Here is a 24,169-nt window from a genome sequence, read left to right on the forward strand (position 1 = left end):
TTGCATTTAACAGTAATGTTTTTATTTTGGGATAAAACCCCACACACTTCTAATCTAGGCCTCCCTTGAGGTCTTGATGCAGAGATGAAGACATTTATAAACTGGCTGGAGCACCTTTAAGAACATTCTAGACATGAGAACCTTTCCTCCTCTTCCTGGGTAACCACAGAGAAGCACAAGTGTTCAACCCTCCTTTGGGACTTGGGAATTTTTCACATGGGATCTTTCAATAGGTAGAGGAGGACAAAAACCCCTCAGGTCATACTCTGTTCTCTCAATAGCAGAGGGTCTGATAAAGTCACGTGTTCCACAATTCCTACAAGCAGCCAAGCACCACTAAACACAAGCATCTTAAAAGTGCAGCTCAGATGGGACCATTTCTAGTTCACCTTCACTCGCAGTCCCACCACGGAGAGCTTGGCAGCTGCTCTGGGCTTCTGCAGAATATTGGTTGTGAGGGTCTGGAGACTGAGAAATGTGTAACTACCATGTAACAGAGATACTTCTTGCACCTCCAAACTATAAAATGTTAAGGAACAATTTTTGACCCTATACCAGCACAGATTGTGGCCTATATATATATAAAAAAAAAAAAAACAAAAAACAAAAACAAAAAAAACCAAAACCAAAAACCAAAAAACAAACAAACAAAAACAAACAAAAAACCCCCCAAAAAAACAAAACAACAACAAAAAACCCCAAACAACAACAACAAAAAAACACAAAACAAAAAAAACCCAAAAAAACAAAACAAAAAAACCCCCAACACACCACAACCAAAAACCAACACTGCAATAGCACAGAAACAGCTCATAAAATTAGGTTTATTCCCTTTCATACCTCATATTTGCACAATTATACTACATGAGTTCTGAAAAATCTTGCATAGTTCTGCAGTGAGTAGATTTCCACTAATGGGATTTGGACACATATTCCAGCCCTCTCATCAGCAATAAGGAAACTGAATGTTCTCTGGTAATCAGCTCAGTACAGTAATTATTCAACCCACAGACAATGCATGGCAGCAAAGCCTAAATTTTCAACCTTGAGAAGGCAGCGAGCTCTGTGAGCTGACTCTGCTGAGGGCAGGCAGAAGCCAGGGAGACTTCTTGTAGACAAGGGGTGGAGATGCACTTTATCTTCTAATGAGAAAAAAATTCAACAAATCTGACCCACTGCTGAAGCTACAAATAAGGAGAATCATCAGGCTGCACCGAAAATTACAGATATGGACTGAACACAGAGATAACAGGAAAGGTTGTAAGGTATCTTTAAACTCCATCAAAACTACAACACCAACGGGCATCAGCTTCATCCCCTTTTTTGGGAATGCTTCAGCAACAAGGATAGGGATAAAGACAAGAGTAAGTCAAACTGCTTTGCACTGCAGGGAGGTTCCTTTATTTTTATTCTCACTCCAGAGAGTGACAAATACAAAAGTGAGAGAAAAAGAGGTATCAGCTCCCACTAGGCTGCAGTGCAAGTGCTCTTTGAGCGCATCTTCCTAACGGGACCTACAGCACATCCCTGTCTGATCCCAGCTGGAGACATAAATGTCCAAAGGATGTAACCCAGAGACATTATTTGACACCAAGCAACAACATAAATGTGGTCAGAACAGCAAGACAGACCAATCCACGTGTCTGCAATAAGATGGTTATTCCAATGGTGCATTCCAATATTTACATTTCAGCATCCAGAAAGGACTTTGCCATAAAGCATCAACATGGCATTGCTTTGTACAGCTGGATTTGTACTCCCACTGAAGTTGCTCAAAGCAGATGAGACCTACAGAGTGTAACAAAATTTAAAAATAAGCCAAATTTGATGATGTGAAAAAGGTTATATATTAAAGGTAGACATTCCTACTTCTACTTAAACAGAGCAGGTGGGACATCCCACTTGGAGACAGAAAGAAAACACCAAATGAGGCTGAAGGAGAAAGCATTCCTAATCATTGCCAATTCATGTTTCTACAACAGCAAAAGGTCTCAGTGATTTTTAGGTCTGACCCCCTGAGAAAAAACACATCTGCTCAATCAGAACATTAACACTGACCAAAACAGCAAAGTGAACTACTTCTAATTATTTATATATTTGGTTTTATTATTGCAAACCTTGTGCATCTGCCTAGCTTTAAACATGTGAGTATTACAAGTCAAAAAGAAAAATTTTAGTTTGAGGATCTGGATAGACTAGGAAGTTGCTGAGAAATGAAGTTTACGTGTCAAATGACTGTAAATTTTACACTGTAGACCACCAAAGCTCATTTTAATTAAATCTCCTTTGAGTAAAACACTAATGGTTACTTTCTTTAAAATTAGCCCACACACACATATTTACACCCACAACATTTCAAAGCCATGCCATGGGGCAACCTGGAGGTGGCTGCAGCAACCTCCCAAAAAAGCCAAGAGTGTGCCAGCTGCGACTCCAAGCATCCTGTTGTCATAAATAAAAATCAATTAGGCCAATTTTATAAAAATAAAAATAGAATTTATTGCATGATCAATATGCAATCTCGAGAGCCACAAGAAAAGGGCCAGCGTGGACCTCGGGATTCGCCGCTGGGTGAGCCGCGCTCCGATCTCTGTGGCATTGGATCCCCTGTGCTCACGAGTGTGGTCTGGTACAGGCTGTTTTTACACTGTTTTTCTGGCCCGAGGCAGGGTCTCCTCTTGTTCTTCTCACAGTCGATCACATTCATGTTGTTTCCTTTCTCTGAGCTGAAGTGCAGAAGGCAGTTCCTGGCCAGCGATGAGCGCTGGTCAGGCGCATTCCTGTCGTGCCCTTCCTCCAGGTTGTGTCTGACAATGAATTCCGGGCAGGCAGCGATGGCGGTGACGAGGTTACAGAGCCGACATTTGAATGCAATTCTTTCCCTGGCTCCCACTGTCTTGATCTCAAGTAATGATTGTTTAGGTGCGGTTGGCCTCCACCCCAGCTAGGTCTGTAAATTAGTTCCCTTCCTGCCATAGGCTGCAACTTTGTAATGGTATGTGGTCTATCTCTAGCATGCAGAATTCCCCAGACTCCGCATGTGAGTTTAAATCATCCTTATATATTTCTTCTAAACATTATAACCTGTATCTATTTTATATTCTAAACAGCACAAAATACATATATATAACACTGTCACCTGAGAGCACAAGCCATGTTTCCATGTGTGGCAAAACCAGTTGTTCAGATTCTCCAGCAGGGAAGTTTGTGTATGAACACATTTTGCAAATATGTGTCATTTCTTACCTGCAGGTGAGGTTTGGCACTAGGAGTACAGGGCCAGGAATTCCCCATCCAAACACAGGCTCAGGTCAAAGCCTTGCCAAGTTATTTGTTCTACTTCTTGCTTCTTTTTAACATTATCATTGATAGCCAGATTTTTATAGCTTTGTAAGATTAGAATGGCAGTGTTAAACTAATCTTAGATGCACAAAAGTACAAAAACTTCAGTCATTGCTAAAACTTAAGTATATTTTAAAATTACAAGGAAGCCAACAATGAGCTAGGCAGGAGAGCACATACCTTTGCAAATCCACACCAATTCAGACATGTTCCAAAGCAGCTCTGTGCTATATGCCATAATGGCATTAATCATGCACTCCCAGCACAGCTAAATTCAACAGCAACTTGCTTAGTAAAGGATGGGATGTGCAGTGGACAATCCCCATGGCTACTTAGCCAAATGCTTTGCAGGATCTATTTCACAGCAGGGAAAACAGACAAGAAAAATTTGGTTTTTTCAAGGTCAGGCAGCATCAGAGGCTGACCTATATTTCTCCTAAACCACAGCTAAAATTCAAAAAACTCCTGTAGCCTAAAACTCTGGGCGTGGCTTCTGGCAATTGCCTGCAAACCTCCTCCAGAACAGGCAACTCAGCCTTCCTTTTCAGAGAAGAGGTAAGGGGAAACACACATACTACCAGTGATTTGAAATAACTACCAGGTGAGATTACTTCCTACAGAGAACCTGGTCTCCTTAGCAAGCCCAAAACCAGCCAGCACAAAGAGCTTGTAGTTCAGTGATGGCAATTTTCTATCTGTGATGGAAATCAATATAGTATATCATTAACACCCAAGTTATTCCCATGCACTCCACTGGTTTTGTGTGTTCCCCTGGAGGTGAATTCTCTCACCCTTTTTGATGCTAAAGCAGTCAAAACAATAAATGCTTCGAGTCAGCTTCTAAGGGAAATGGGGCATCTCTCCTCACAAATAGGGTGCCATTTGGATTCCCTTCATGAATAGGGGATTTCCTTTTAAAGTCACAGAACACTTGCAGCATTCACTGGCTGGTGCTGGTGCTGCTCAGGTTCCTTTTGTGATTTGTACCCCAGGGACACAGAGCCCCATGTACTACCAGCTTCTTCCCTTGTTTTTATCAACCCGTGTAAATAAGATGCACAGCATCCACTGGTTAATAAACAAACTCTCACTTTGATTATACTTTCAGTTTCCAAGTGCAGAGCTGACTTAACAACGAAGAATAAATGTGTTTGGGGTTTTGGTGCCCTTGCAAGATTGTTCACAAATACATGATTCATATCCGATCCTGGGCATTAACACTTTCCTTATGACTCACACATACAGTTAAACAATAAAACAGAAAGCTTATTGAGGTTTTGTTTAACATGCATAAAGCACCTATTATTAATATTTTTCAATTTAATTGTTTAACAATTTGCCGATCCTATTATTAGCTGCAAGGAGGGGATGTTTCCACTTCTGTCTTGAAATAAATAGATGCTTTTGAATTTACTCTGATTTATATTTATAATCTTTCAGCTACACTTCAGAACATAAATAATAAAAAGCCATTAAGCACTGTATGGAGCAGGGTATGTACCTTACCAGCAGAACATTATTTGAATGGATAGAAGGCAACTGCCCTGTGTTTCTCATTCTATAGAGCACGATGTGTGCAACATACTGATCAACACACCATTTCCTCACATTGTTTTCCTCTCCAAAGTGAAGGATAAACCAGAAAATTTGTCCTTCCTCACACAATGGAGCCTTTAGGTCTTCTATCTGGTCCCTACACGTTAGGATGTTCACTGCAATACAATTCCCGGATAAATTGTAATGAGCAACTGGCAAATCTGAAACCCCTTAAGAATTCAAGTTCAGTTAAAAAAAAACCCTGAAGGGTTATTTTTAAAACTTTATCCTTCAGTATTCAGTATTCTTTTGAAGCATGTAAAATCATCATCATCATTGGGCCATATTTGCAGTTTCACTGCAAACAAACCAGCTCCATGTCCACACACAGGAACCATGGAAGTGCTAAGCAGAGTTTGTAAGAATCGTACTGTAATGTAGATATATATTCAGGCAAAATATAAGATTTTGATCTCCACTTTCAGCCTGCAGGACAGTTTCTTATCTTGGGACATGTATGTCTGCCTGAAGTGTGTATTTTGTTGCCTACATGCTGCTTTCAAACCAGTTTCACAAACTTGCTCTTATCTTCATGCAAGCTATTTCTAAACAACAACAGAAGTGTTCCACTGCAGACAAAGCTTTTCAGTTTGCTCTATTGAGCTTTTCCAGGGGGTAAATTCTTCTTAAACACTAGAGGACAAATTCAGGAAACACACTGATGACACAGGACCATGTTCTGCAGCTGTTGTTCTTGTCAGTAGCCCATGAAGTGATGAGTAAGAAGTTCCTGGGCTCCATCCTAACCCTGCTGAAGTTACTCACAAAATAGTCACCCTGTAGGTGTGAGGCTGGCCCTAAATTCAGAGGCTGGCTCTGCCTTGAGAATGCTTTCAACTCTACCCACTAATTTATGCAATTTACAACTCCTTCCTGACTCTCCATGCTCCTCACTGGTGGCAGTTGTGGTCTTGGACACATTGTCTTCAGCACCTGACCTTGCAGAGGCAGGAACAGTGACTGGCTGGTGTTAACAAAGCCCTTCTGCACATCCCAGCTGTGGATGCTGTTTCAGGATGGCTAAGCAAGGACAGGGAAGATGGGAGAGTTACTCACAAGCAGACACTAGGACACCACATGGCTAATAATTAAATCCCAGGAAACTACATTTTTTGGTAAAATAATGTTAATACCTTATCCCTGCCTCACCAGCAGAGAATAAATAGAAAATCCTTCCCCAGGGAGGAAGCACCATCCCTAGCTTCCTCATCAGGTTTCCACAGACATAAAAGGAATAGTCCCCAGGCTTCTCCTGCTTGCTCAGGAACTCAAGTACCACTTCTACTTGAGAGGGATCCTCACTGCCCTGGCAGCTGGGGATGCTCCCATTATCCCTCATTAATGGTTACATTCTCATTAGAGCAATGTCCAAGAGCCTCACCTGCGAAGGATTCTCTGGGAAGAGGTGCCTCAGGCAGCAGCAGCGCTCCCAAAGGACCTGCCCCACACAGCCTGGATGTAGATGCCACCTTCGGGTGATGCCATGCTCCTCTTTCCTGGCTGGAAAGACACCTGAGGGTACTGGAGAGCCACCTGAGGGTCCCTCAGGACCAGCCAGGGATGAGCAGCCAGGGATTGACACAGCTGGGCATGGTGGGCAGCATTCCCACTCAGCACCATGGCTCTGCACACAGAACGCTTCCACGCATTCCTGCATTCCAGAGTGACTCAGAAAACACAAGCCAGTTGCAGGTTTCACCATGCAGTTCTTATCTCAGCACCAGATGACCAAAAAAACCAAAGGGAAATATGAGCAGGAGAAGCGACTCTCGGTGTTTTCGTGTGCCGCTTGTTGCTAGGAAAAATATTTCCTTAGTATCTCTGTGGGCTCTGCAAGTCAGCATCGGTGGAACTCTGCTGGTTGCCAGAGAGCATAAACCAGCAAATGTCAGGAAAAGAATAGGAAGAAGAAGTAAAGCTTTAAGAATGTTTGTGAATGTCTGTCCTTTCACACAGTCAACAAGGAGACTCAGAGACCCGTGCACCTCCAATCTTTTCCGGAGAAAACCTTGGGAGTGTCTTCCCAAGGTATTTTGTCTAAGTTCTACTTTTTTTTTTTTTCCCCTGTGGGTTTCTTCTTTTGTCTTTTGGGTTTTTTTGTGAGTTTTATTTTTGGTTTGTTTTCTTGGAGGAAGGTTTTCTTTGTTTTGTTTTAGAAGGTTGAAAGCATTTATTCCTGTCAGGGCTGCACAGGGTGGAGGGGAGCCCCTCTTTGCCTAGTGCTGAGCATTTCAAATGGGCAGAAGACACAGGGTGGGAAGGGACCCAGCATGGCCAGGGCAGAGCATCCTCTCCCCAGGGATGGTGGGACCTGGGTCTGCCACCAGTGACACTTCTAGTCACAAATGATACTAGAGAAGAAGGCAGACAACCCCTCTGGTCTGGACACCCCACACAGCTCTGAGCCCTGCTGAGACTAGAGACAGAGTCATGGTGTTCCAACCTTCCTAGAGGCCAAAGGATCACCCATTTCCTAGGCCAGCTATTCATCCATCCTTCTCCTAGCAGCTGGGGCCAATGACAGTGATGAAGTGCTGGGGATGGAGAGTTTGAAGCTGGTTATCACTCAGTTTGCTTCACAGGAGCCACAGAACAATTCAGTGAATCTGCTTGAGCTGGGTATCGAGCCCCCATTAAACATTTTCCAGCCTCCACTGATCATCCTCCAAATTGTCCCATGGCTGCTCCCATTGCTGACTGCTGTTTGAATTCTCACATGGTGCTGCTCTTTGAATTTTCAGTTTTTCACAATAAAGTGGTCTTCCCCACTCTCTTTGCATTGTTTTATAAGCCATTTGTTTTTAAGTAAGACTCGTTTTTTCCCTCACAAAAAGAAAGAGCAAAACTTTGTCTGAATACAAATCCCATACCCGGCAGTGTGCTGACATTTGTGCACAGAGATGAGCTTTCCAGTTTATTCTATTGTGTGCTTTTTTTTTTTTTTTTTTCTTCTTTTAAAAGTAGTTCAGTGGAAAGTTTGGATGATTCCAGGGGAGTATCCTTTAACACCACCAGAGAAATAGCCTGAAAAATTGGAAATACAAATACATATCAGTGTTGTAAGAGCAGTTATGTATGGGTTGTAGGTTCCTTGCTTTTGCTTTATTTAATATACAATATCAAAAAAAAAAAAAAAAAAAAAAAAAAAGCCAACTTTCATTGGTAGCACCAGCAGCTGTGCTTCTCTCCACCTGGATGTATTAATGCAAGTGCAGGATTTCTGCTGTCCCAGCCACCTGCCTTTTCAGAGCCCACCATTGGAGCAAGCACATTGCACCTCCCAGTGTCCAGCCAAGGATTCTGATCCCATTAGCAGCAGCACAATTCCAGCTTCGCGTCCTTGCTGACGTCCAGCGGAGGCTGGGCGCTCAGGAGGACACCAGGACATGGATATTCCCGTCGGTCTGGATTTATACTCCCACAGCACACTAATTGCCCAGTGGTTACCTGGCCGCACCGGGTAAAGGGCTGGAGCATTATTCCATTGCGCCATCTAGCTCCCACTAAAGGAATTCTGTCCAGAGCCCTTTTCCCGCATCTTCCTGACCCAAACCTTAGCTGATACTTTGCAAAGAAAACACAGAAGGTTGTAAACTGTGAGCAAGAGTGAACGTCACTGTTGTCCCTCCTGGGAGCCGGGAGAACCGGAGAAAGGCAAGTCACCCCACGGTCCCTGCTGTCCTTCTAGGGGAACTTTGTTTTCTCACTTCAGCAATGATAAGTGGCTTGGCCCAAACATGGGCAGAAAACCATTTTGGGTGCACAAACTGTCCCCACCCTTTCTTCCCCAGGTATCTCTCACCCCCTGTCTCTTTGTCTCACCCCCGGGCCACTGCTCTGCAACAGACAACAGCCCGAACATGCAACATCAACACCACAAAAGCCAAGACATAAGTTACTGCAGCTGGCCTTTAATTTCCACTAGTTACATGTAACACATCAAGTGTTATCTGATTTTTTTCTAGTGATAGCCACCTTGGCTAAGCTGAGCATTTTCCATCTTAAATATTATAGATTTCAAATAGATGAGAATTCAGACTCATTTCATACAAAAAAAAAAAAGTCTGAAGGCTATTTCTTCTCTCTGAATATCCTTCACTGACCAGGCTCTCAGCCTCTAAGCCTGTTTACTAAATAGGAAGAGCTCTGTGACTTGCCCTAAAAATTTAAGACACTTGAAATTGGGATGTGCTTGTAGCCCACAGGAAGAGAGATGACAGGCTGAGATCACACAAGCCAGGAAATGCTCAAAAGCAGGGAGACAGCTGTATGAAAACAGGTAATATTGAAGCAAAAAACCAAACTTAAAACTCCAAGTCTTCAGGACACTTTCCAGCCTGTGAGTTAGGCTCCAGTGATGTATGGAATATATTTGCTCTGAGCCCATGCTCTGCTCCATGCCAGAAGCTTTTAAACCATCTTTACAAATATGTTCCCATCTTTTGCCAAGGGAATGTACAGTCTTTTTCCCCTCACGTTGGTATCTGGTGTTGCTCTTATTAAACTTAGTGATTTCCAAGGTTGCAATTACTTCTGAATATTCTCAAATACTTGTTTGGTGTCTACCAAACTTTAGTGCTTTCTCTTTTTGGCAAAACAAGCATTTTTTTTTTTCATATTTACTTTGTATGTATGCTTTACAAAAAGACCAACAAAACTGCCTAAAAATGCTTCAGTGATCAGTGGTGTTTCAGCTCTGCAGTTTGGCAGACTTGTCCGCTCTACTGCATTACTCTTGAAACAATGAGTTTCTTCTCCACTTCCCCTCTGTGATCTTTTGTCCAGAGTGATCCTTTTTCCTCCCACGAAGCTGCCACAGTCTGTGCCTGCATCAGCAGGGACTTCCAGAAGCTAGGCCTGTTTTTTTCTGCTGTACCCCTTTTGATGTTATACACAATTCTTTTACATTTCCCCAGCTTCTGCTGTCCAAGAGGAAAGGTTGGATTAGGCTCCAAAAGCCTGGAGAGGTGGCAAGGACACAGGACCAGACTGAATCCGCAGGTGGCTCTGTGGAGGTGGGAACTCTGCCATCAGCACCTGACCCTGATGATCTTCTGGCCATGCCCTGACCTCATCCCTCCTCATCCTTCATGTTACAAACAGATTTGAGTTACAGAGTGAGCTGCAAGCCCTCCACTCTGGATTTAAGCAACATTTGATAACAAAGATGGAGTTTGAAAGAAGATGAAGCCAGACCAGGTGTTGCTCAGTTGCAGGAGGTTGACTCTGTTCAAAACCTCACATCCAAGAACTGACAGGAAAGGACCCTGCAATTGCTTCTGTCAATTGTATTTAGTGCAGTCAAGTGTAGTCCTGGTGTTTGTTAACTTTTAGGCTCAAGTGTTTGTCAGATATGAATAAAGAAGGTTTCTCCTTTACCAGGGGTCGCAGCTGTACATAAAGTAAAAACTAAAATTAGAAACAATGACTTTCACTAAGGAATGCAGGAAATGTTGTGATGTATTTTCACTGCAACCACTTGAAAGCAGAATTGCTGTGGAAATAAAGCAACTCCAAATACACTGAACTTGATGACTCAGTTGGTCTAGAAAAAAAATTAAAAATCACTAGTCAGCAATTTGAAGCAGCAGCAGCAGCACCAAATGTACTGTATCTGCAGCACTGATGTAATGTGCATTGCAACATCATATTTCCCTGCATGCTGTGCTCATGAGTTTGATGAGCCACAGCTTTTTAGATGAAGCTTAGGATTTGCTGCACATCACATAACTTCCCTTTAGAGCTGAGGCTGGTAGATGTTGGAGCCACCCAACTTCTAAAGAAACAGGACTTTTAAAGGGAGCAATTTCCTCCAACTTCCTTCTGACCCTGATCTCAGGCTTGCAGCAAATTAAAAAGCAGCATAGGTCTAGCCAATTCTCCTAATGCACCCAGAATTATCAGCACTGCAGTATTTTCCATTCAAAACAGTTATGCAAATAATCTTCTATCACCATATGCAAATGATTGAATTGATTTTTGGTAATTTTTCAAACAATTTCCCGGGTTTTATCAGTATCTAAGAAGGAAAATATTAAGATAAAAGTGGGCATCTCTTGACTTCAAATTTTCCACTTAATGTTCTACTTTAATAATGGCCATAAGAAGTTATTAGCAGCTGTTAAAAATAAAAAGGACATATACTCTGGTCTATGGAAGGACAATAGAGGAAAAAAACCCAGCTATGAGAGAATTGTGGAATAACAGTTTCTGCTTTAATATTACAATACATTTCTACATTCCTGAAGCTGCACACACTGCTATTTGGAAGTTTAATGAGCAGCAACCATGACATTATATGATTAAATTTAAGGAGGGTGACTGCATTTAAAATAGAGATTTTAGGATAATTTTATCTTTTGCACACTATATTGGACAGCTATTAACAGAAATTAAATATAGAAACCAAATGGAACCAATTTCCCCCCCTTTGTTTTGTCCTTCTGAATTTCACATCTTGCTGCTTCTGTTCATGAAAATTGTGCAAGAGGATTTTATTTGTTGCTGCCAAAATCCCAAACATCAATATTTTTTTTGGTGTTCTGATGGAGTTGGCCACTCTTGACAAGTCTGGTCTTACTTTCTGCTCTTTTTTTCTCTAGCTTATCTGAGTATTGTTCATTGTCTCTTCAGACCTCTCTGATCTTCTGTACCACAGCAGTTGATTACATTAATTTAACCCCCACCATGGCTATCCCATGTTATATACACCCTTTCCTGCTTCCAGTTTCCCTAATTTTCTAGTCACTGGCATATCCAGGAGTGACTGAGAACTAGTTTATACACAGACAAATATTTCTCCATCCTGCTTAAAACCCTCCACGCCACTCTGCTACGAGAACAAGGCAAGAAGTAGAAACACACTTTGAAAAAGCAGAGAGCACACAAAAGACTACCAGGATTAAAGGGATCCCACAAAATATCAGAGTCCACTTCTTAGAAATGCTCTGCTTCTTCTAGAATAGTGCCTCTAGCCTTCATTTTCCAGGCAAATTGCCATGACTATGTAACCAGCAGAATGGTTATTCTCAGAGAAAGTGAGCTTTAATAATGGTGCTTATTCTCCCTGGGGAATATTTCTGGATAGAGGACACCACTGTTTTGCTTTTCTGGTTGGCAATTCCCAGCCAGGCCAGGAGAGCCATGGTTCTCCCACTCCTGAGCTGGTACAATGCATCACTCAGGAGCCCCTGACAGCCCAAGTGTTCTGCGTGGAGCCTGTGCAGCCACAGTGTTGGGCTGGGGGTGGTTGTGGTCTCTGCAAAGGGAAAGTTCACCAGGAAAATTAGATTAAAATCATCAGCAGAAAGCGGTCAAGGAGTTTTCCAGCTCTGATTTACTCGCTGCTCTTGGCTCATAACTCCCCTTCTCTTTTTCTGAAGGATCCACCACCAAGCAAGTGGGTTCATGGAATAATAACAGCAATTAGTTGCATCGGAGTTACTTTATTCCACAAACTCAGGGATAACTGTGCTCAGACTTGTTTCTCTCAAAACACTGAAAGCAAACTTGGAGCATCCCATACTTTCAATTCTTTGCATGACTGTGACCTTGTCTTCCAGCCTTGAAATACAAGGTAATTTAAGGTCGAAGTGGCTCCAAGAGAAAAAATAAAGACTGGAACAAGAATACATTAATTCAAGTGACATTTAGGTCAGTGTAATCTTTGGTTCACTCACAAGAAACCAATTTAAAGTCCAAGAGAGTAATAAAATTGAGTGGCAAGAGGCTGTTTCAAGCTACCTCTGTGAAAGGAAGGAGAGAAATCCTTGCCCTAGAATCTTTGTTTCTTCTAATTTCAAGTAAGAGATGGAGGACAGAGACACTTCCTAAATTATTATTATTTGCTTATTTCTCCCACAATAACAGCCATAATCCCATGTTATGGCATGGACCATTAGCATGTATTTTACCCCTGTTTTAATCCTTAAGTGTCCCAAATGGAATATCTTCTGATATTGAAGGGTTACTTTTAATTGACATAAATCACAACCTTGGGTCTGAAACTCATTTTCATCAGCTAAAATTTAGAAAGTTTTAACTTGCATTTTTTTGTTTCCCCACAGGTTATTTTTCTCAGCTCAGGATGGCTCAGGATTGCACCTGTATGAATAGAAAGAAATAATGAAAGGATCGCTGTGGTTCGGGTCAGTAAATGAAACAGAAAGTCCTTCTGGTGATTGTGGTTTCTGCGTGTAACAATGTGCTGTCCGTCCTTGTTACTGCTTATATCAACTAAACCCTATTTCCCAGAGGGAAAATTAATCATTTCACTTAACTGCCTCTGAGGATGGGAGAACTCCCAGAACACCCCAGAGTGTAACTGATACAGGTGATAATTCAGCTACAGCAGGTGAAGCCAGGTACTGCAACCAGATTGGGAATTTTGAGCTGCCACAGACAAATATTCCTGGCCATGCTTTGGTAAGATGTGTACACCTGCAATTTTCTCCTTTCTTACATGCATGGAAACATCCAAAAACTTCTCTAAGCATGGATTGCTCCTCAGGCATTGCTCACTTAGGGAACAGCTGAAGAAAATGGGCACTAGCAAGAAACAGCGATAGAAATATTTGCATGCTGAATTCCTGGAACAGAACCACGTCCCTGTGCAAAGTGTACTTGTATTCTTTCTACTGATTGTTTCTTAAGTATGACTTGCCAATTTGATTTTCACTCCAGCTGGTTATTCCCACATACTTTGGATTTTATTCAACCTGTACTCACAAAGTTTTGTGTTTGGTTTTGTCTTTTTTTTTTTTTTTTTTGTCAGTATCAGCCAGTAGTCAGGAAAACAAGGCACTGTAAACCTAACCATAAAAGGTATGTGAAATTCAAGATGTGAAAAAAATCCTCTTGCTCTAATGAAGAAAATTGAAGAATTTTGATACAAGGAAGCTGTGATCATCATGCTGAATAAAGCATTTATGCAGGTTTGTTTTGCAAATATAGACATGAAATATTTGAAGAAAGTGTGAGCAAGGAAAGAAAGGGATTCTCAGGAAAATTTTAAATGCAACAGGTGAGGTTACAGATGTGCTAGGGAATTTCTGTGAGGATGGATATTTGCACATATGCTCCTTCATGCAAGTAAACTTCAGTGGAAAGTGGAGCTACTTGAAGGCATTCTGTGTCTAGAAGTACCAGTGGGAAGAAAAACAGTAACAGCATTTTTATAGACTTTTATAGATTTTTACAGACTTTCAGAGTGCAGATGATCTCCAACAATCTATCAAAAATTGCAAAACTTCCAACACATTAACAGTTAATATGCTACAGGTTATCATTTAAAGATGAGCATTTTATTCTCTGGAAAAAAAGTGGTGAAAAATCAAAATACTTTTTTTAGGACAGAAAAGAAGAAAGTCACCTACATCAAAAAGCTGAAAGCAAATCAAACAAAGGATGCACTATGTTGAGGGACAGGAATCCATGCAGATTCTGCAAAAATGCTGAGATAATAGACAATTCTGACAAGTGAGCCTTTGTTTTCAAGGCAAGAAAAATCAGCTTGGATTTAGGTTTTTGAATGGGTTTGTTTGATCTGTGCATGAGGGCAGTGACAGTCATTTAGAATAGGAGACCTTTAGTATTAGCTGACAGGTTTTGGTCACAGGTAAGATTTGTAACCAAGAGTAGAGCACAAATAATAAAATTAAAGTGCAATACAATCAGTCTGCAAAATGGTGGCTAAGATTAAGCACATCCAGAATGGCAATCCATGAATACATCGCTATGAATAGCAATTAGCAATTAGAGAAGCACTTTTCTAACTGAGATTAAGAGCTGACAATAGCACTGAATGTTTGCCTCTCCCCTATTTAATATACAACACTTTTTAGCTACTCTTGTAAGAAAGAGCTCAAATAAATCTGAGGGGAAAATTATGAACAAGATGACTCTTTCCACAGTAGTTGTGTGTAGTCACATGAGAGAACATGGGTACATGAGGAGCCTGAATATCATCCTTGACCTTGCCTAGGAGCATTCTGCATCAGCCCTCTGAAGGAATCAAACCCTCAGCCCCTTAAAGCACCAGCCCTGCCCTGCCCTGCCCTGTTTCACTTTCTGTGTCGAGGAAGTGACCACACCTCCATTAACGCTCGGTGGCTTTGTTAGGAGTCCCCACTGCAGAAAGCTTAGGGAGGAGAGAGGCAGGTGTGCCACTGAGAGATGGACTCCTTGCAGCAAAGGGGAAACACCAGGCAGGCTGGGAAAATTTGCAGGCTAGTGCTGTTCAACTGGGCTGGAAATTTGTATCTATAGTGATGATCCCATCACATTTAGGAATTTTATCTTTGAGGAAAAAAAGCCCCAAAAAAACCAAAAGCCCATATAACCTCACAAAACCCCAAAAACTTCTAAAACACACAGCTATAAATTGTAGTCTGCCATTCAAAGCTTGGCCAGTATATCAGATTCAGTGAGGCCATGTGATTCTGGCAGGTGTAACTGCAGCAGTAAAATTCTTATGTACCTCGTGCACTGAAACCCTGTTGCTCTAATACAGCATTATCTGGTCCAAGTGATTTTCCTTAAGGCATAATTTTCTATCCAAGTTTAGGTGGTTCATAGCAACACTGACAAACATTAGAGTGTCAACCTATTCTGAGGCAAAGCACATTCTGCTTAGAAAAAAGTATTATCTGCAAGTATTTTTGAGGTGTTCTTACACAGACCTCTAAATTGTGATCTTTCTGAGACTGAGGAAAGGAAAATTGCCTACTTGTTCTTAAGCTAAATTTCTCCTCTGCTCTCAATCCTGGCCTTTTTATGGAAGTTCTACTGCTCACTGAAAGAAGCTGCAGAGCAACAGGCTAACAACATTTGTTTACTGTGGATCTCCCTTTGAAGGGTGATTACAACAACATCATTCTGCATATCCGGAGGGTGGATTTCTTATCTCCCTGAAGGAGAAGCAGAACAATCACATATTTGATAAGTTCAAACAAAAGCGCACACAATTATAGGAAGCCAAGTGTTTGCTAGAAGAGGGCAGTTTATACAAACCCCATTTTTATAACCTCATTACACACAATTATTTCACGACAGCTTTCAGGAGCAATGTTCTGCAGCCCTGCAGTATCTCTCCTTTGTGGTGACACGTGAAATATTTTCCATTTGAAAATTGACACCAAAGAGGAAGCACAGTGCAGAAAGGAGTCACTGCAAGAACTTTGCTCCATGTCCACTTTCGCCCCCACCCACCTCACCCTGTGAGGCAATGAGCTGATGGTAAATCCATACAAGGCTGCCTTTCCACCTGTAGGAACAGTGGTGAGGGCTGTGTGGGCAGGAGAGGCGCTTGCTTTCATGATGGCTCTGGCAGGGACCTGCTGTTCCAGGCCCCAAAGGAGCAGCAGCACCCAGGAATTAAAGTTAGAGGCAGTTTGTGGTGGTGTGAAGGCAGGACAGGACAGGGTTGTGTGGCTGCAGATAGGGAAGACAGACTGCTGGAGAAAGGCATCACATTCCTAAGGAAGAGTTCTTTGCCCAAGTATTCACCTCTAAAAGGATATTGACAACAGTAGATTGGTTTGATATGTGACACACTCGCTGAATGGGTTCCAGTGAGCCATGTAAGAACATGCAGCACTACAGGGCTGGAGATTCAGGGAACTGGTGGTCTCAATGTGACTGGATTGTGGGGGAGAAAGGGATTTCTTCCTAGTGGAAGAAGGAGAAGGAAGGAGGAGAGGAGAGGAGAGGAGAGGAGAGGAGAGGAGAGGAGAGGAGAGGAGAGGAGAGGAGAGGAGAGGAGAGGAGAGGAGAGGAGAGGAGAGGAGAGGAGAGGAGAGGAGAGGAGAGGAGAGGAGAGGAGAGGAGAGGAGAGGAGAGGAGAGGAGAGGAGAGGAGAGGAGAGGAGAGGAGAGGAGAGGAGAGGAGAGGAGAGGAGAGGAGAGGAGAGGAGAGGAGAGATTTTGGTTGTCTTTAGCACTTTCTCATAACTTTCTCATAACACTCATAACTGGTCTACAAGCTAAATGACACCGTTGTCTAAGAAAAGAAAATCTAGTTGTGCTATGAATGTAAATAAATAAATATTTTTTAAAAAAGAAGGAAAGTAAAAAATCATTTCCTACATGGAATGAGTAAGGAAGACTTCCTTGACATTATCTGTAGGTTTTTAAATAAAGGTAATGCTCCAGCCTGAAAATCCAGATTCCAGCAGGAGTGAGGAAGGTTTTTAGGATCAGATTGTAGTTTGTTTACAAATGAATGCTAGTAAAGGGAAAGAGATGGGTACAAAACATTGCATCTCAGCACAGCGTGCTTATACCTTTGTTATAGTGCTGTAAAGATACTTTGGGCAGGTTACTGGCAAATCCAGTCAAAAAAGAAAATAGTTTACATAGGGCTCATGTGGGTCTGAATAACTTTAGATCTCTACAATTGCTGTACCTGTGTCTAGCCCTTGAAAAGAAAAAAGGGTCAGTGACAGCAGTTGTTCAGTGACCACAAAAAAAGGAATGTGTCCCACAAGCTATTCAACATGGAACATTTCTGTAAATAGAATTCTGCCTGGGATATTTAAGGCTTTCAATTGCAATTAGTATATTCTGTTCATAGCATTGACTGGTTTATTACCTTAGCACTATGCCATATGTAAAAAAAAAAAAAAGCTTTTACAGGCTTATTATGCTGAAGATTTGGGTGCACACAGAAAACGGTCGTACATGTTCATAGAGCCAAGGCCAAAAAAAGACTCCTTTAGGAACGAATATTTTTTTTGCTGGAAAACTTCCATTTCTCTTTTTGATGTAATGCATAAGTGACTGCCATGGAAATGTAATGCTGAGGCTCGGTCCTGATGCCACCAAGATAAAAGGCAAAATTGTCTTTGAGTTCCAGACATAGAAATTACTTTTCTGGGCTCATTGGAAGGTTCAAAAAGTGAAGATATATGTTGCATTTTAAGGCAGGCATATTAATTTTCTTCAGACATGTGCAACTAACTGAAACAGAGACACCTTTCTTTACTGATTTATGCAGGGTGACTGGGAAAACAGCGCACAGAAAAATATCTTCCTTCCTACATACTTGGGTTCTTGTACCTCAGCATATATAGATCCAAGTAGTATTTTGACTTCAAAATTTTTTATGTTAATTATTTGCTTCTAGTTACCTTTAAATATGGAAGATCTGGCTGCCTTTTCCAGGAAGAATAAAGATTGCCTTTTGTTATGCAACATTCTGCAGGAAAATGTAGCATCACCTTCTGCAAGGCATAATCACATGGGGCATGGGAGGGAACACAATCCTGTAAACACATCCAATTTTACATCTACTCTTTTTCTCCTTTCTTAGACAAAGTTTCCATCACCAGGAACTTTGGCATTAGAGAGGCTGTTGGAATAAATGAAGGGACGGAAGTGTCATCTGGTTAACGCCCAAGTAAAAGCAAAAGCAGAGTCAGGCATGAAAGCCATCAGAGATATCCTACTATTTATGATTTGAATGCAAAGTGTGCTTAAGGCAATGTGAATTACCCTCAGCAGATCTCTGATGTTACAAAAGTAATTGCTGAGATCTCTTCTGAATTGCTGATAACTCTATCTATCATGGCTTGGTTTGTTTGCTTTAAGTTGCATTCTTAGAAGCAACAGGAACACTTGACAATACAGAGCTATAGATATTTTTTTTTTTTTTTAGTTTAAAATATTGAATCATATCCAACAGGCCCTTAGCTTTGTTCATCAAAACAACAGTTGCTGGGGCAAAAGTCCACAAATGTGTGCCTTAGTTTTAATGCCGTGTTTCCAAGTGCATGCAAAAGGTTTTCCTGTAGGAGAGCAAGGACAAGCCTATCATCAGGAGCACTCTAACCCTACAAATTACATACAGAGAAAAATTCACAGGGATGGCTTTGGTGTTTACGAGCAAGCTCCCAGCTGGCAGAGGGGAGGTGTGTATAGTGGGCTTCATACTTGAAAAGGTGGGGAAAATCACTAAAGAGTGCCTGCACCCAAGACAGCTTGTGCTTGCTTATACAACCCCCAGAATTTTACTAAGTTACCCCAGATCATATTCCCCATGTCCTTAGGAGTAGGTCAAAATTCCTACCATCCCTGCAGGACCCCTGGTTTGGGAGAGGCTGGAGTCAGTTTGGCTTAGGTACAAAAGACACAGCACTTATTTCCTAATACAATGAAAACCTGAATATATATTAAAAAAAAAAAAAAAAAGAGCAGATAAAATAATCTTATCACACCTTTCAAAAAGCACTAGAAAAACTGGGCTGATAGGCCTATGCAGAGGAAGACTGGGTCAGGAGGAATGAAAACACAGGTTGGGGAAAACAAGAGTTGTTTAGAAAGTTAAATGAGCTATTCGTTTTAAGGAAAATGTCACTATTAATTGTTACCTGTTAGTTAGCAAGTCACTCAGTGACTGATACCTAGGTAGGCCAGTAACTCTACAGCTAAGATGAATTGCCTTCCTGTTATTGCTTGGTTTGGGAAAATATATTTCTTGACACTTGATCACTGCTATATCCCACTTAGACTCAACACGTGGCACAAAAGAAAGAGTCATTATATATTTAATATTTCTCTTTGGAGTACAAAAGGAAGCAGGATTATATTAGGGGCAGGAGTTCCATTGATTTATCCTGATTTTAACACAGGACATCAAGATTATGCAAAGTGCAAAACCATTTCTTTGGAAAAGGAGCAGACATATATTCGTCAGAGACAGACCTACATAAATTGAAATCAAATATGGAACAAACCTCTACAATGTCTGCCAGCATGGTAGCTCAGACAGCTCTGTTTTTTTCAAAAAACTCTAGTTTATAGGAATAAAGCTAATATCAGGTATTTCCAGTGGTGTCAGGCAGAGAAGAAGAGGACTTCCCAAAGCTTCCTGCACAGCCCTGCCACACAGGCAGCTCAGCTCACCAGAAAAGGGCATCACATTCTTCTCTGCACATGCAATTAAATTGTGTGAATCTAAGGCAAGCGTGCTGCATTTAAACAATGAAGTCAGCCAATAAATCTCACTGCTGTCTAATTCTTCCAGGGCTGCAGCCTCAGCCCATACCTCCAAGATAAATGAGGATGTTCACCACCAACTCCTGCAACCACAGCAAATAATGATCCTTCTACAGAGTGATCTCACTGATTTTAGTCATGTCATGTTACTTTTAGCTTATTCTGACGTGAGTGGAATGCCCATCCTATTGACATGAACAGCAATCTGCTCATGGACTTTGGAATTTTTAGAATATTACTCTGGCCTCAACCATGAGAAACAAGAGTTTCAGAATTAATCACAGCTCCTCCTCTTCTGCCACACACTGCAAGCAGAAAGGAAATTGCTTTTAACATATAAAATTAAACAAGTTTGGTTGCATTAATTCGTTGTCCTATGACATTCACCTCAGTTCTTCTTGTTATTCCATTTTAGACTGTAAGTAACTCTGTGGTTTTAAGTAAATGAACTCATTTGAACACTTGGTCCTGTATTTTTCCTGTCTGTTAATAGCTTAGCCATTCAGTATGGGACTACAGCACCCTCAGAATTCCTCAGAAAACTGAGTCATCCCATCATTGCTTACAGGAGGGCTGTACAGTTGGGTATTACTGCCACCTAGTTTCCAACTTTTATTATTATTATCTGGACTTTGGCATTTTCTACGGTAAAAAAAAAGTACATCTATAAAACCAGACAATTTTAATTTTAGTCATATATATATGTCTACATATCTATCTCCTGTGATGGCTTGAAATAGTGGAAAATTGACCAGTGATAAACTATTACTGAATAAAATCTGCATGCATCTAAATGCAATCTTGACATTCCTATTTAGGGAAGAGATTACTAATCCCAAATTTAAACAGAGTGTGAAATCCAACTAAAATTGGCTATGCAGGATCAAAACAAGAGCCAGTTTTGCCACATTGTAGGAGTTTGTAGATCTATAGTTGATCTTTGACAGCTTACACAGAATCTAATAATCTTTATTATGGATCTTTTTTCAGTGCAATGGTCAAATACCACCTTCCTGTTTAATATAGGTGCTATACCAAAGTCTTGCAGAAAGGCCTTGCAATACAGGACTCCTCATGGAGGTACCACATATTTTTCATTTTGAAGTGTAAATAGATAACTTTCACACTGGGATAGTCCTTTTTAGACCAAGATATGAACTAAAAGCTTAGGGGAAGAAATAAAAAAAAAACAAAAAACCCAAGAAAAACCCCAGAGAAACACCAAGAACAATTAAAGCAATTTTTGAAACCTCATATAAATTCCATTTTGAGGTCTGAGAAAGGAACTGTTGGGATTCTCCATTCCAGTGACCTCTTTGCTTTTATGCTAGTTCTGTGGTTTCTGCCTCTGACTAGGAGTGCCTGTGGGAACCCATACAAATGGGAGGTTAAATTCAGGACCCAGCTGAGCAACCTTTCACAAGATGTGAAATGGTAAATATATTGCCACAGGCAGGTTCCAGTTTTGAAAACAAAAAATTAAAAATGGCTCATAAGTGAAATTTAACTGTTAGAGTGGGGGCTCTGTTACACCAAGACAGAGTAACATGTTTTATAGTTTATCCAGTGCAATTCTACTGAACCAGATGAAGAGAAGGAAGTCTGCTCTTTGCTGCAACTGAATTTTGTCCATTCTTTTAAAAAACCACATGGCAAAAATTAGGCCATTTCATTGTGTTTGTGTGCAGCAATCACGCACAAAAGCCACTCCATAAATCTCCTAAAGAAGCCTGGATTCTCCTTCATGGAAGTGACAGATTTGTGTGGCAATATTTCGTGGCAGCAAGACCAAGTATACTGATGTTGTTGGTCTTTATTTTTACCAAAACAGCTTTAATGACTGGAAGTAAAGCAAGATGTTTGTGAGCTTCAGGCATGATGCAATTTGAGGAATTTGGCACGGTGGATGGGTTGACAAGGCACAATTCTGAAGGAGGCCTTTCAAGACAAAACTGAGACATCTATATTATCACAGGTTGAGAGGCCACAGATGTCTCTAAGCACTCTCCCTTGTTTTTAATATTGTTATTGAAAGACGAAATTCTATTTGAACTCAGATCCCAGGCCCCTGGGTTTGAAAACCATATTGTGCACCCCCCACCGTGCTCAGGTTAAGTTCATTCAAACTATTTCTGCAGCTACAGCATGGATCACACTCAGTTTTCCTTTTTTCCCCTAACAGGTTTGTTTCTGGCCATAAATTTTCAATCAGTGTGCAAGCCACATTGTACAATTTCGTAAGTAGGGTAGTTAAAATATGTTTAAAGTCAAAAGAAAAAGGACCTGACAATGGACCATTGTCCCCTTTAGCAGAACTGAAGTGTACCTTCTTTGATTCAGTAACCTTGCTGCACTTTGGTATGAAATTGCCCCTTTTTCCATCAAACTTGCATTTAAAGTGCCTCATTAGCATGTCTCACCAGATCAGTACTGATTCTGCAAACCCAACACTCATCTCAGTCAAGCCACCATGGTTTTTCTATCTGTTTAACATCTAAAACTCCTTGACAAAGTTCCTTTTAAAATTTACTCCTTTTGTTTCTCCTTGGGTTTTCTGCAAAGATCTTTAAACTTCGATGTACTCCAAGATGACTCCTGAACAAAAATCATGTCTAGCCCAGCCAGTAAATCTACCCTCCATTCAATGGGATTAAATAAGTGCTTCACGGCTATTGTAGAAGCCTCTAAAAAGGATCTTGCATCTTTAAGAGTTTCCTACAATAAATTAAACACATCTCACCCATTATAAAAGAAAAAAAAGAAAGAAAGAAAAAAAAAAGAGACTTGATCCAGCACAGGGGAGCCACTGTAGACCCACAGTGATGCCATACTTCTAACACCAAAACACCCACAGATAACAGAGCCTAAATGAACAGCAACAGGCAATGCAAGAGGAATTTCATTTTTTTTAGGAGCTAAGCCTTGGGCTTCCCATCAGTAAAACATGACCAGCAAAATAAAGTAACCATGTAACATATTAAAAATCTGAAACTCTCCGGGTTATTAGAAAGGAACCTGGCAGGTTTCTAGTTTGAATTTGCAGTACCTCAGCCAGGAAATTCTTGTTTCTTCTGAAATATATAAGATCTCAAGCTCAGAGTTCAGATACTCCTGAGCTCTTAAACACGGGCACATGGGCAACCCTACTGATATTATTGAGATTGGTGTCATGCTTAAAGCTAATCTTGTGCTTGAACTAGAGTGAACACACTCAATCCAAACCTCTCAGATCTTTCTGCTCATTTACAAACTCATTTAGGAACAGACAAAACTGGAGCTCTTTGAACCAAAAGGAGTATTGAAAAAAAAGTTTGCTAAAAAGGAAAAAAAAAGTCTGTGCAGAGAAATATCTGTGCAAGAGTCCCTGAATTTGGCATAAAGTCCTGGAGGCTGAGAACAGGCTACAAACCACAGAATCATCAGTGTGACTGTGACCTAAATTGATATTCATTTCCCTCAAAGGCTACTGAATCTTCTCTTTGAAAATCATCCCCACTTGTAGAGCTGAAGTGAAACAACATATCAAAGTTGTGTTCAAAAAACACAGGAAAAAACCCACCAGCATGACTGGGCACCAGTTTAGTAACTTTGCTGTAGCAAAGAACATAGTTGATAAATTTGGAAATACCTTTTTATTCTCACATGAAGATAAAGGCCTTCATTGTATTCTTTCAATTTCTTCATCGTATTCTCTCCATTACCTGCAGAGGGAAGAAATGTAACCCAGCAAGTTCAAATTCTCCCTTAAAGCTACAGGGCTGATCAACCACTGAAGATTAGCTGGGTGCTCTGTATTCAAAGTGTAAATGCAATGCAGGCAGTGGAAGCAATTTCCTCATTAGCAGTGATCAAAGAAGACTGAAACAAAGTGCCTTGAGAAAACAGGGAAGCACAGAAGGAAGTGCTTCTTGTATAAACCAGGCAGGAGAGAAGATTGTTATCACCTCTCCCCATTCCTCTTGCTTTAATCCATCAGAGTTTACTAATTTTATTATCCAAACATTAAGGTAAACTTAGTTCTGTATGTACATGGCACAATCCTCTTGTCCCTGAGGTCACCATCTAAGGTGAAAGAATCACTCACATTCAGTCACTTTTCCTGTCCCTCTGGATGGACAGAGTTAGGGTTCCCAGAGCTGGGAATTACAGCGTAATTTTGTGACCCTTTTCCATGCAGCCACTCCTGTGAGCCTGGTCATCCAAGTGTCCCCCTGGAGGGTCCCTGCTTCTGCAGAAGT

At 41.0% G+C, this 24,169-nt stretch overlaps 1 long non-coding RNA gene across 1 annotated transcript; it reads right to left on the reverse strand.

The window, feature by feature from the left end:
• Positions 1-904: 904 nt before the first annotated feature.
• Positions 905-23,691, reverse strand: LOC135302180 (uncharacterized). Its single transcript, XR_010363873.1, has 4 exons — positions 23,560-23,691; positions 6,320-7,962; positions 3,523-5,958; positions 905-1,788 (listed from the first exon to the last, which is right to left on the reverse strand). It is a non-coding gene; the product is annotated as an uncharacterized LOC135302180 (long non-coding RNA).
• Positions 23,692-24,169: the final 478 nt, after the last annotated feature.

Source organism: Passer domesticus, chromosome 6 (genome assembly GCF_036417665.1).
Source record: "Passer domesticus isolate bPasDom1 chromosome 6, bPasDom1.hap1, whole genome shotgun sequence".
NCBI lineage: Eukaryota > Metazoa > Chordata > Aves > Passeriformes > Passeridae > Passer > Passer domesticus.